Source organism: Rhipicephalus microplus, chromosome 5 (assembly GCF_043290135.1).
Source record: "Rhipicephalus microplus isolate Deutch F79 chromosome 5, USDA_Rmic, whole genome shotgun sequence".
Lineage (NCBI taxonomy): Eukaryota > Metazoa > Arthropoda > Arachnida > Ixodida > Ixodidae > Rhipicephalus > Rhipicephalus microplus.
Window position 1 is genome coordinate 14,308,221 of NC_134704.1, and position 14,174 is coordinate 14,322,394.

The window sequence follows — 14,174 nt, forward strand, 5'->3', positions numbered from 1 at the left end:
GGCGACACTAATCTGTTGACACCCGCGCTCCGTAACGAGCAGCCACGCTGATTGGCTGGTCGGACAGAGCTGCAGTCTCCGAGGGAACACGCGGGAACAACAACTGGAATTCAATCAGCATTCTCCTAGAGCCGCGATGTCTTGGAAGTATTGGCGCCTTTGTGCTTACCTCTTAACCTCGCGGCAAGCGGCTTTTGATATATAGCACTTTCCATGGGATAGGATAGCTAACGTCAGTTCCTGACAACTGTGTCGCGTAGAGATGCTTTAAAAGTAAAACGGAGCACGTGAGCTGTGGCTTAGCTTACGCAAAAATGAATTCTAGCACGGTTCATCAGATAAGTGTTTTTTTTATTCTTATAATGAAACATGTCAGAAGATTGGGCTATCATTTACGTATAAAAATAATGAACCACTTTTCCGATGGAGTGCACTGGCAATAATTTTTTGCGTAGCTTGGCCACAGCTCAGTTGCTCCGCTTTACTTTTAAAGCATCTCTACGCGACACAGTTGTCAGGAACTGACGTTCCTCTTGCACTAGACTGTTCCTCTTGCACTAAAATTACAGGGTCCAGGTGCACATGTACACCGATGATTCAACCATAGCATCAAATTCTGGCAGTGCGGTGGAAATACCAGCTCGATGAATAACCATGCGAATCAAGCTGTCCCATGTCACTACGTCTATGGCGGCAGAACGTGTGGCTCTGCGTGTGGTGCCCTAGAGTACATCGCATTCCAGAGACCGAGTCAATGGGCAGTGTTTTCCGAATCGAAACCACCCTTACAGAGCGTGCAATCAGTCCTTCGACGATGCATGAACTGATAACGTACGAGATTGTCAAGCTTCTTCACCACGTCACAGAAAGAGGCCACATAAGATCAATTTTCAGTGACAGCAAACGGCAGCGGCCACTTCGAAAACGCTGCACCGCTCTTATCGCGCACGCAGCAGTTACTGTGGGCTCACCTGTCCTTCTCCGGAGCTTTCAATGCCTGCGCTGTTCGCTTTTCTTGAGCAACTCCCTCCTCCGCTATTTACTTTGGCCTTTGAGCTTTCTGCAACACTCATTACGCTATAGCGATGCCGCCAGCGCAGTCGTCGGTGTGTGCACTCTTGCGAAACATCAAGGCCCATTCTTTTGTCGCTCTCAAAGGAATTTCGGAAAGCTGCTGCAGCGCTCTTTACTTCCTTTCCTCCTAGATTTTCCTTTCTACCATTGCCTATTACTGCGCTGCGGCCAACGTGAAAAGATTGGTCGCTGTGAGTTTACTTGCCTTCACCGTCATCAGAGAAACGCTTACTCTAAAGGGTTCCCATTGAAGCTGGCCAAGGAAAGCTACGTTGCTGTAGCTATGGCAGTGAGTTTAAAGCGTAAAGCTACTGTCGGTTATTGCTTCTTGAAAACCTTGGTAGCCTTCTTTTTCGCGTCGACAATACCTCATTCGCAGGAATGTGCACACAGTCAAGCGAAGTTACCTGTTTCAACTCAATAACACGTCGCTTCAGGAACGGATTGTTCGTATGTAAATTGGAATTTCTGAAAAGTTTAATATATGGTGAAAAATCCAAAACAGCGCCGCTAATTAGGCGCAGACCTTGAGCTAAGGTCTCCACGGACGGGCTAGATGAAAACAACGCGCCTCGTGCCTCCGCTTCAGCCCGGCCGCGATTTCTTCTCTCCGGGTTAAGTGTAAGCGTCGAATGCAGTGAAAGAAGGCGAGGCAGGCGAGCGTCGCAGAGCTATTCTATGCGCGAGGCCGACGCTTGGGCTACGGTTGCCACCTCATGGAGTGTGAAGGCATTGATCAAATTACACTTGTATCGTGAAAACGTCAAACGGGTTGTAGGCGTAGCGACGGCGCGTTGATTAACCAAATAGTGAAGTCCACGGTCAAGATGCATTACTTCACTTTATACCGCTCCTTGATCGACACCCCACCTCGCCGACCTAGAGGTCTCTTACAGAAAAGTGTGTGACACAAGACGCGCATTTGTAAAGTCTCCTGAATCTGTAATATTGACATTTCTTGTAAGTATACTATTAGTTTAATGTTCGTAAGTGCACGTAATAATTGTCAAAGACCGGAAAGAAAGAAAACAAAATAGACGCTGGCGCAGTGGACAGACATCCAATGTTGAGGACCGGAGATAGCAGGCTCGACTCCACAGACGAAACCTTTTGTAACACGATAGTGTTTTATGCCGGGATCCACCACAGCTCCGCTGACGTATTTTCGTCACGGATATGACGTTTAAATATATACTGACACATTACGAAGAAAAAAAATTCAACAATTTCTGTCACGGGGCGTCAAACCAGTGACCTCTCAACCCGCAGCGCCGACTACTAGGACACAGGAACGTACACGTTGTAGAGACTGCTAACGGCAAGCTATTTATACGCACCATATACCGTTTAGCGGTCCTCAGAGCTCCACAACTTCAGCGCGTTTGGTCATCAGTATCGAGATGGCACGAAGGTGTTGCGTCGGGCGCGCTCTAAAGATCGTCGCCTCTAGCGTTTCTATGAGCGCCGCCTCCACGAAGCGTGGTCTCTGCTGCGTACGCGCTTATCAGACTCGTGCTTTGGGACAGCACGAAGGTCACTTCGCTCGCTGCTGTGGCTGCATGCGTTTACGAAAGGAGCACGCTGCTGAGTATACACGAATGAGCATACACAATGGTCATCTCGTGCATGGTTTCTGCTTGAGGTGCGAGCTGCAATTTTCGAGCTGCTTGTCGTTCATCGCGTGAGTTTGCAATAGGTTGTTGTATCATTCCTTCGCCCTTGTGGCGAAACAATGCACAAACAGCACTCAACTACATCTGCGAAGTCACATTTCACTATCGTGTTATACCGATTCTTAAAAAAGAGAGATCGGCCATGTTTTTTCCATTCAAGTTTTTCTTTGCATCTGATCGTACGCATTTTTTGACGTCATCTCAATGACGGAAATACGCCACTGAAGTCCTGGTGGACCAACGCATGAAACACTTGCGTGTTAAACAAAAAGAAAAAAAAGTGCTCAATTGAGTTCATGACGAACGGGTGACGTAACCACTTTCACCAGTCCCACCCCACCCCCCTTGCTTATTGACCAGCACGTTCCTTGGAAAGAAGGAATAGAAAAAATGGCAGTATATCCACGGAGTGAATGATGGACAGTGGAGCGAAGCATCCGTCCGTCCATTCGTGCTTGCTTCCGTCCACCCATACGTGCGTCTGTGTGGCCGCCCGTACGTCCATCCGCCTGTCCGCGCGTGCGTCTGTTCGTGCTTCCGCACGTTAATCTGTGCGTCCGTCCCTGCTTTCGTCCATGCACCCGCTACTGCGTCCGTCCATGCGTCCATGCGTCCGTGCAGCCATCCGTACGTCCGTCCATGCATCTGTCTGTGTGTCCGTTCATCCACCTATTCAACACTCCAAGTACCACCATCTCGCATCTTTTCATCATATATTCCTCATATAGAAGCACCGCCATCCAGCGGACATTCCAAGGACTAAACGAGAGGTGGCACACGCACATTTTCTTACGGCTTGCGCTTCGTGTCTACTTCCCACCTTTAAACCGCCTCGAGTTCATGGTATATACTAGTTCACTGTATTCATGGCACTGCGGCCCAACGCTCGCTAAACCTTTCTAAAACCTAGGAGGTTACGCCCAGCGAGTATAACGTAGCAACCCTTTCTTGTCTTCTGTGCGTTGTTGAAGAATAAAAAATTCACAGCGTGCGCGTTAACTAAAAGCCGGGTTTTCCTGTCTCTCATTCCCCCTTACCAGCCATTGGCATGTACATTGAGCACTATCTTTCATTGTTCAACAACGCACAGAAGAAATCTCACCGACACCACCTTGGAGGTCAAAATGTTATACTTGTTACACACTACTACAACGGCTACGTGGGACGAACGGGTGCCGCTATAAGGAGCTTCGCCCCTCAAAGAAATCACAGCAGGCGACAAATCTCCGTAACTCTACTATTACTTAAACAATTCTAAAAAGTAACGCTGCGCTCGGTTCGTGCGGCAATAAACTCCTTTAGTGACTGAGCCATTCGATGGGGACTTGAAAAAGTCTAGCAGGGACCCTTAACTAACAAAAAAGTTTTATCGTAAATGTTTGCCAACTCGCCCAAACCTTTTTGAGCGATATTTGTTCGAGCAACCACCTATACTGCGCGGGGGCGCACTCCGCTGCACGAGAGCAAGCGTGCCTGCAGCGGCTGCTCATCGTTTTGAGCAGCGCGGACACAGGTTGTGACACCGACTTCTCTCTCCTTCGTCGCCGACTGACGGCGATGTCTTTCACGCTCTCCCGGGCGAAATATGTCCGGAAAACAGCCATCACGCATGTCCGAGTGCAGCCAGGGCACCCATTTCCGGCAGCGCTGCAGCGAAGAACGCTTGGCGCCCGCTTCCGACGTGGCACGTGTACTTCCCAGTCGGGGTCGTGTCCCGCTGCATCCGCGATTCCCTCCCGTCACCCAATGAGTGTTCTCGTCTGTCATTTTCCCTTTCACTCCCCCGCATTCCTCAGTTGATTTTGCATCTTCTCGCATTTGTTTCTTGATTTCCGTCTTTCACGATTTATTCGGCTCTCATTTTCCTCCTCTATGCCCCCCCCCCCTTTCAAGGTGGCACTTTCCCTCCTGCTGGCTGCTTTTTTTCCTATATGCCTATTTTTGTCTGATCGATTTGTCCCGACATTTCGGGCAATCAAGTACACTTCAATAGGTCACCTAAATATTCTACAGCGTAATTAGCCTCGTCCAGGAGCCATATCGTAAATGTTTCTCTTTTACTACGATGACTATAAGAACGTAGTAAAAAAACAAAAGGACACAGGTAAACTAAAGATTCTCCCGTTCTTTTTCTTGATCGGTACCGATCGAACAAACTTCTAAGAATAAAATTGATCAGTACATTGCAGCAACAAAAAGCTCACCTGCAGCGCTGGTCAATTTGTAATCATGCTCGGACAGACAGACAGACAGACAGACAGACAGACAGACAGACAGACAGACAGACAGACAGACAGACAGACAGACAGACAGACAGACAGACAGACAGACAGACAGACGGCTGATTTCACACTATTACACAAAAGCCAAGCGAAAAAAAAACCACAGCATATCCACGGAGTGAATGATGATTAGTGGGGCGGAGCACCCGTCCGTCCGTCCTTGCATCCGTCCGTCCGTCCAACCATGGGTCAATCTGTCCGTCCGTGCGTCTGTCCATCTGTCTGTCTGTATGTCCGTCCGTCTACTCAACACTCCAAGTACCACTATGTCGCATCTTATCATCATATATTGATTATATACAAGTACCGCCATCTGGCGGACATTTCAAGAAATAAACTCTCTTGCGGCACATACCTGAGAGAGGTGGTTACTACCATGGCCTCCGAGATAGCGGGCGCGCGGCGGGTTTCTCGCCACGCGCCCACAATCTCGGAGGTCATGTTACTACCGAGGACAATCGGGTGACGCTTAAAGGCTGTTTCACATGCCGCGATTGCAGCGAAAAAAATCGTTCCATTCGCTTCAATCATCCTGTTCGCAACCGCCACTAATGGCAGTTTTGTTTCACAGGGACCTCGAACGGTCCGCGATTTTCGCTCTGCGAACGGAGCGGCGAGAAACGTTTCTTGTCACCGTTGGTTGTGGCAGACACTGGAATTTTTCATATTTGATGTAACAATATGTGCGTTATAATATAATCAAGCTTCCATGAACGGTAATGAAGAGCACCTGTGTTTCGTCATTTAAGAACACTTTTCACTGTAAATTAATTTCAAAATGCACAAACGCGTTGACGCTATTTCGACGGCTTGGACGGCTCAGTCCTATTTCGACGGGTCCCAACCAAAATACGCTCCCGCCGCTGCGATCAGAGCGAAAATTTTCAACACGTTGGAAGCTCGCCGCGGACCGCTGAGGCGGGAGCGAACTGGCCCTTTTTTCGCTGCGAGCGAATTCGCGGACTGAAAATCACTACTTCTTGTGTCATGTGCAACGGTCTTAAGGAGCTTCGGCCCTAAAAACATTACACCATCTCCCACAACAGCGAAACATGAGTAGCGTGCGAAGCAGCGCATGGGACACGGGCACCTTGCCCGATGTTAACTCGTCCTTGCAAGTGGATCACACCATGAATTCGCTGCAGTTACGGTTGTTCTTACTCGTCCCGAACTCTCGTTGGAGCACGCCACGCGTATTCATCGCCCCGTCACGCCGGAGCACGTGGGTTCATCGCGCATCTGCAGAACTCGTTCCCCGACGGCATCATGTGATTGCTGAGAGATAGTAAGGACGGAAGGCCACAGCCTCTTACACAGCCACTTACGCAGACCCGAACGCGCTGGTGCATACCAGAGCGTGCCGACTAGGAGACAGCGCCTTGGTTGATCGCGCTTCTGCAGAATGTCGTCCCTCAATGTCATCACATATCAGATAGAGTATAAAGGGGAGAGGCTACGGCGTCTCACCCTGCCCCGTAGACAGGTCTGAACGCGCTAGCACGTGAACGCATTCTGGCAGCGCTTGGGACAGCTGTTGCGCATATACGCAGTAAGGATGGTCACGCCGCACACAGGATTGAGCTCGACCATGAGCTGCTTCGCATGTCAGAAGCAGTTCTGTCCTTTTCGAGTTGTCAATGTGCTGCAGCTACCGTCAGCCCTCGAGCAGCCACGCAACACGTCTTTACACCGAAGTCTTCACGGTCAGAGAGAGCTCTCCTGCACGGAAGAATGATCCCGAGGGCCAGTCTTAGAGCAAAACCACTTCTTTATCAGCGGCACCGCACGTGCGCGAGAGGAGCCCTCGTGGCCACATTCAGCTCGGCGTTGCGCCGAATTAATGGCGTACGTGCCAGGGAGCCACGCGTCCTATAGAGTCTAATGTTGTTTGCTCGGACGTTCGTGCGTGGAGAGCGAAGGCTGGGCGCGTAAACGAGGATAACGTGGCACCACTGACGCGCACCCCTGCGCCCGCATCTTCCTTCCTCCTTCATCACGAACGCCTCCGTATTCCAGCTGCACATCTCGGCCACTTGTCGTCGCCTCTCGCCAAGCCCGGGGCCGTGATCCGACTGTGCAGCTTCGAGAGCGCGACCCGAGCGTTAGCGGTGTGATTAAACTCTGAGTGGCAGACCAGTTTAGCTGCTCGAGAAGTCTCGCGGTTGTCCGGGTGAAGCAACGCTTCGTGGATCGTCAAGTTGCCCGGCAAAATACTGGCTCGAAACTCTTTTTCTGGTTTGACTTGATAAGCATTTGACATTGCGTAGGGCTGCGGTGCGTAACACTACAGGCGTCTGCAATATAGAGTGACGAAAACGGCAGGTAATCCTTGAAGACGAGGTTAAGAAAGAAGCGAAAAGTGTCTTTCAGAGGTGAACGGGATGGTGGCAATATCTTTTCTCGGCAAAATACATCATGAATATAATTTTCGTTGTAGAAAGATCCTAAACAGACTGCTCGTTAGCTATTATGTAGCGACCACTGCATTGTATCAGCAGTTACGCAAAGTTCATTAAGTCACTGCAGAATAAAAAATGCGTTATTTCTGGTTAAGCAAAGTGCAATACGATGTCGCAACCAGAATCGTTTTAGAGGCGAAGCTCTTTACGCTGTGGGTCATATGTCCCGTGTCGTCATAGCCGTCATAGTAGCTAGTTGCATTGCATTGCATTTTAATAAAAACGGATACGCGGAGTCAATGATGATCAGTGGGGCGAAGTGTCCGTCAGTCCATCTGTGCTTCTGTGCTTCCGTACGTCTGTACGTCCGTGCGCCCATCTGTCTATGCGTCCGTCCATCGTGGGCCATGGGTCATATGTCTCGTGTCGTCGTAGTCGTCGTAGTAGCCAGTTGCATAGCATTGTATGTCAATAAAAACGATGCCACAGCATATTCACGGAGTGAATAGTGATGAGTGGGACGAGGCGTCCATCAGTCCGTAAATGCTTTCATGCGTCCGTCTGTGCGTAAGTACATCCATGCGTCCGTCAATCCGTTCGTCCGTGCGTTTGTCCGCGCGTCCGTCAGTCTGTTTGTCTGTCCGTCCGTTCATCTGTCCGGCCGTCCAGCCACGCGTGCGTCCGTTCATGCGTCCGTGCGTCTCCCCTGGGAGTGCTTCGTCCCACTTGTCATCATTCACCTCGTAGATATTCTATGCAATTTTCGCAGTACATATCTGGTCATAGTAACCTTAATAAATCTATAATCATAGGCTTAATAAATCTATGATCATAAAGTCAATCTCTTCGAATGTCAAGGCCACGCAATCGCGGCCACATAAGGTCACCGTCGGGCCTTGCCGCTATCGCATGCACACAGGCTCGCTTCATACCTTCGCTGCTGGAGTGAACAAGACCTGTAAGGCTGCTTCTGTTATTACCGTATATACTTCTCTTATTACAGTATACAATACACATGCGCTGTATGACTGCCGACGATATCATGTACACTAACCCGACAGTAGATATCGATTTGCAGAAACCACCACGGAAAACCACTGTCCCGATTCACCAGTGATAACCAATCGCGCATCAAGCGCGCGCGTGTGTGTGTGTGTCACGTCTCAATAGGGCACCTTACACGTCGTACGTTCACTGCCGAGATCACAAAAGGTTGTTCTCGGTAAGCGATATAAAGCGACGTCGAAATTGCGTCAGTTCCACGTTTGTTTATTGTTTTCTTTCTTCCCTTACCTAAATTCCGAACAGCCTAACTTTCGCAGAGCTCTATCAATGGCGAACAAGCTATAGGGCTATATCAATCATTCTGAGCAGCAGTTACTGACGTGGTTACGACAAACCCTTTATAGCTAAAAAGTTTCATCACGCGTGTGCGCTTCGTCGCGCGTACGTTTCTTTGATGTGCCCAGGTTCAGCGACAAAGGTTCCTGCCCTTTCATTATACGCTTAAAACGCAACCAGCGCTAACCATGCCCGCCTTTTCCCACCGTTTCTCGGGAGTATTCGCGCATACCAATAGATTAAATATAAACCTTCACACCACGCTAGCCTATCTCGCCAGATTTTATCGCTGGAAGCGCGCGTTTTACGACTGAAGTTCCCCGGGACCGAAAAGAAAAAAAAAATCGTACCAAACGGTTCACCCATAGCAACGCCTAAATATTTCAAAACTCGCTTTCGAGTGCCTCGGTACGATGAAACACTTACCCGATGGCTTTCGTCAGCAGAGCGTGAAAAAGGCAGAGTGATGAGAGACGCTGACGCCCCTCCACTTCCTTCACATTTCGGTTGTTACCCGAGCCTTCTTCATTTCTCTATTTATTCTTTCTTTCAGCCGTTGCGTCGTTCAGGCGCATCTAAACTCGCGCAACAGCTGAATTGGAGCGTCTTGGCCTAAGCAGAAATTATTGATGCATATACACGGGAATATCGCGGGGCCAGACGAAAAGCTTGGAGCCCTACAGTTGCAGGAAAACGAAAGCACATATATACTTGCGCTATAGATAGTCGCGAGCAGCTAGTTGAAACGAGTTAGAGCTATGTATCAAAAAGGTTTCCTTTCTTTCTTTCTTTCTTTCTTTCTTTCTTTCTTTCTTTCTTTCTTTCTTTCTTTCTTTCTTTCTTTCTTTCTTTCTTTCTTTCTTTCTTTCTTTCTTTCTTTCTTTTCTTTCTTTTTTTCTTTCTTTCTTTCTTTTAAACAACTATGTATGTGCAAAAAAACTTGTAATATCTACAGAAGAAAGGATATGAAACTCGTTTCTCCAAATATGCCTTTTCCGTGTAATCAGGTATGTTCCAAATGTGTTAATTAATCTGGAATAACTATATCGTCTCACGGTTTAAACCATCTTGGTAATGCATATCCAACCATAACTAAATCTCCGGGTCTCTCAGCGAGCTCTTTTAATTAGGAAGTAAAATATGAAGAGTCAAACTAAAACGAACCCCCCTCCCTCCACAACACACACACACACTAGCACACACACACACTAGCACACACACACACACACACACACACACACACACACACACACACACACACACACACACACACTAGCACAAACACACACACACACACACACACACACAAACACACACACACACACACACACACACACACACACACACACACACACACACACACACACACACACACACACACGCGGAAGGATGAACGAATTATCGCCACAAAGAAATCGATTTCTCACAACTGATAACGTGATATCGTTTGCTTCACTTGAACACGAGTAGCATTAGTGTTTACGCGTGACTGCTTCGGCAGGCACGCCACTGTTCGGAGGTTTGTTCGGACTGATGGAAAAAAAAAGCTAAAAAAGCAAACAAATCTCGCACCGCGGTACTTGGTTATTGTCTTTCATAAAGCTACGTACTGATTCTTCTATTCATTAAAAATACTAAATAGAAAAATATAAATATACCAACAATTAAGGCCAGTCTCGAGCACGAACAGAGAGCAAATTAGCTAGCGACGAGAAAAAAATATAAATAAAATAGCACGACGCATTTTATGTAAACTAGGCTCCGCAGCACTGTATCACGAACGAGCAACTTCGGAAACTTCGCGCACATAATAAAAAGGTTTTCTTTTTTTTTTCTGCGACCTCGTGAAGAAGCACGCTGCTACTGAAATGCGCATTCCAGAAAAAAGATCTAAAAGAAAGAGCCCACTCTCACATTGCTTTACTTCCGCCGGTATAACGAAAGACGTCATGAATATTCGCACTGTCCACCGCACCCCCGACTGGTCATCGACGCGGCCGGCCTGCTTGGTAGTTTTGCCACTTCGGCATGCTACACAGTCACAGAGTTTGCTTATTTTTCTCGTAATTAAAGCACCTCTAAACAGTCTCTAAAAAATAAAAAAAACAGGCATTTAATATTCTCCCAGTGTTTCCAGTTCTCGAGGCACAAATCGTGACGTCAGCTGTTTGTTGCCGTCACTTCCGAATAAAATAAGCTCTCGAATGGTCAATATACGATAAATATCTGTAGTGAAATGCAACCTAGAGCAGCTGTTTGGGCTTGTTAGTTTGAAACGATACAGGGTGAAAGCGCATAAGATGATGCTTTAATCATAGGCTGCGGGAGCATCGTTACAACGTGTCCGAGATGAGAGGAGGGCTTTCAGAGTCACGCTGTCGATCTTGCACTGTTATGACAACATGTGACCCGATTTACAATGATAGTCCAGTTGTGAGCAGAAGTAGGAATGGGCCGACCCGGGTGAACATTGAGGATGAGTTAATTGATAGATTAGGTCACGCATGTGTTTCCAAACCGCCGGTTGCTCTTTCTAGGAATCAGTTATGTTTCTTATGTCGGGATATGAATTTTGTACAGACGGTGTACACGTGATGTGTCACAGTTTTTTTCTTCAGCTATATACGTGGCTGATTGTCTCAATATGAAATACTGTTGCAAGTCAGCGAAACAAAAAAATCAGTGCTTGTGTATGTCAAGCTTCATCTGTGTCTTCCTTTGACGCTCTTTCACCCAGTACTACCTAAAGGTAGTGCATAGTCACGTGTAATAGTTAGGGCATTACAACCAAGGGAAAATATACGCTGCCATCACTGATAAAAGAACCCGGTACGTCGATCATCGCGTCAAACGTGGCAGCCAGTGCCTCAAGTAAAGTCGCCGTGTGCAGCAATACCTCTCAGGCTGAAGCGGGTCGCAGTACCTGCACAGGGCCTTCAATTCCGACACAACATCCTAATGCTCAGTATCTCTAGTGGCAGTTATAGCTCACCTGACTGGAAATAAGAAGTTCCTTACACAAGTACGCACAGCGTGACTGTAAGGAGTAATACCCTGCGAAGGAAAAAAAAAAAGAAGGGCTGGTAAATGAATGCTCCAATTGATTAAGTCCGTAAGTTTCTCTGAAGATTGGAGTGGGTCGCAGAGCTTGAAACCTTGCGCAACAGTCGAGCTCTCTCCCTAACGCTTGCGGCAGTCTTCAATTACAGCACTTAATTACGTGGCAATCACTCAGTTTTGATCGCGCAGCAGTCAGAGCTTTGAGAGAAACTCGCTTGGCAACGACCATGATAAAGCTTGGTGGCAAAATTCACCAAGACTTGAAAAAAATATCGAACTTCACTTTTCGAGGCCCGTATACCATGGCCCGTAGCTGCCACTTGTTCAACAAAAGGCCATCGCCCTCGCCTAATTCACCTTACTCTATCTCTTCATTTCATGTTGGCGAGTGCCTGTTTGCTGTATCTTACCATACTGTGTAGTGTACTCACACGCAATGTGGTTTCAATATTAATGATATTGAAAAAGAAGACATACTTGCCTTTGCCACGCTTGGAGTACGCAGTCAGTACACCTGAAAAAGGGACAATAAAAGCCTCTTAATATACTCTTTTAACGCTCATCAAGAACACACAGAACAAAGTCAGAGCAAACGTCAATACAAAGAGTATATAGGATAATTTACGTAAAAAAAGTATGCTAGTAATCTAACCAAGGCACAAGAAAGAGGAGGGGGTGCACGTTGTCTCAGATAACTGGGCATCAGTGTACGTATACTAAGACCGGTTCATATATGAACTCACAACACAAAGCACCCTGTGCTGCTGTGACTCCAGAAGGGTTTGGACCAGTTTCATGGTGATGTACACGTGGTAAAGTGAAGCGCAATTAATGAAACAGAAAAGTGAGACATCCCGATTAAGCGCTCGTCCAGACTGCTTCGCTTTTCTGTCTCGTCTATCGCGCTTCATTTTACCAAGTATGCTGCACCAAGTACGCCGTTTTAAGTTTACGTAAATGCACTATTGTCCAAGACAGCCAAAACAACTGGCCACTATTGCCGTTCACATTATTAATATCTTTTGAGCAAATATCACCGAAAATCATCACTCATTTCCTTTCTTTGGCTAATGATGTCCCGCGCTTCTACTAAAAGGTCTTGGTGTAATTAGTTTTTTTTTACATTTCATTTTGCCTGAGTACAACCTTAGATATTCCAAATCTTGCCCAATTGAAGCATAACCCTTCTCATGCAATGGCCACTCGGGCGTTGAGAAGCCAGCAACTGTTGAGTGGGCACTTTTTTTTTTTAGTAAGTATTTTCAAGTATGAAATGCTTTCGTCCTCTCTTTCACACGTCATTTACAGAGATGAGAAATAATTCAACGAGTCGAGGGCTGAGGGAGGCATTCAACTTTCGACATCTTGGATAGTATACGGAACGAAAAACTAACAACTAACTAGTAACAAGAGAACACTCTGCTTTTCCGTCATCTACGCCCTCCAGCCTGACGCTCTGCGCGCCATCAAACATGTTGCCTTACGAACTATAGCTTGCGCACACAACAGTGTAAGGATAATTTTAAGCACGGATAAGTAGCTTACCTCTCTTGCTTTTGTAAATACAGCATAGAGTCCAACACCACTTTTTTTGTTTGTTTGACGGAATATTGAACGGGATATTCCGGTCACTATTTGATCAGGACGACCCACTGCTTCGTAGATTCCTCATCTTCCTTGTCTGTATCCCAGACACTGATGAATAAAGATGTGACTGTATAACAGAGCACATTAATGTTCACGAAGCCAATATTGGGTACTCGCCACGGTGGTCTAGTGGCTATAGTGCTCAACTGCTAACCCGAAGATCACGGGATCGAATCCAAGCCGCGGAGGCCAAATTTCCGGTGGAAGCAAAATACTAAAGGCCCGTGCGCTTATTAGATAAATACCCACGTTAAAAAACACGAGGTGTTTAAAAGTTCTAGAGCTCTCAATTACGTTGTCCTTCTTGACAATATTGTTGCTTTCGGGACGTAAAGCACTAACAGCTAACATTGTTGAAATTCACGCGTAGCGTATAAATTAACAAGAGCGGCGACCACCAAATATTAAGACGAAGCTGCCTCGAGGACATTCCTTGGATTACTGGAATTAATTGGAATGCACATACTGACAATATCTGCGGATCAGCGCAGCGGAAACTTGGACTACTGAGACGTAAATTAAGAGGTGCTCCTCCTGAGGTTAAACTTCAGGCGTACAAAACTATTGTTCGGCCTACCTTAGAATACGCTAATATGATCTGGGACCCGCATCACCAATATCAAATAGATAAACTGGAGCGTGTTCAGAGGCTAGCAGCGCGATTTATTTTTTTCCGTTTATGAGAGGAGGCAGTCAAT

The 14,174-nt window shown here is 47.1% G+C and overlaps 1 protein-coding gene across 4 annotated transcripts in view; it reads right to left on the minus strand.

Annotated features, from left to right (window-relative positions):
- LOC119174972 (uncharacterized) overlaps nt 1–14,174 on the minus strand; it is a 267,896-nt gene that overhangs the window by 138,338 nt on the left and 115,384 nt on the right. For 2 of the 4 annotated variants that reach the window (XM_075894884.1, XM_075894886.1), the window contains exon 2: nt 12,311–12,343. The gene's annotated coding sequence lies outside the window, so the exon portion shown is untranslated. Of the gene's footprint in view, nt 1–11,761; nt 11,786–12,306; nt 12,344–14,174 lie in introns of those variants that run through there. The other 2 variants (XM_075894885.1, XM_037426124.2) reach the window with 2 other exon arrangements.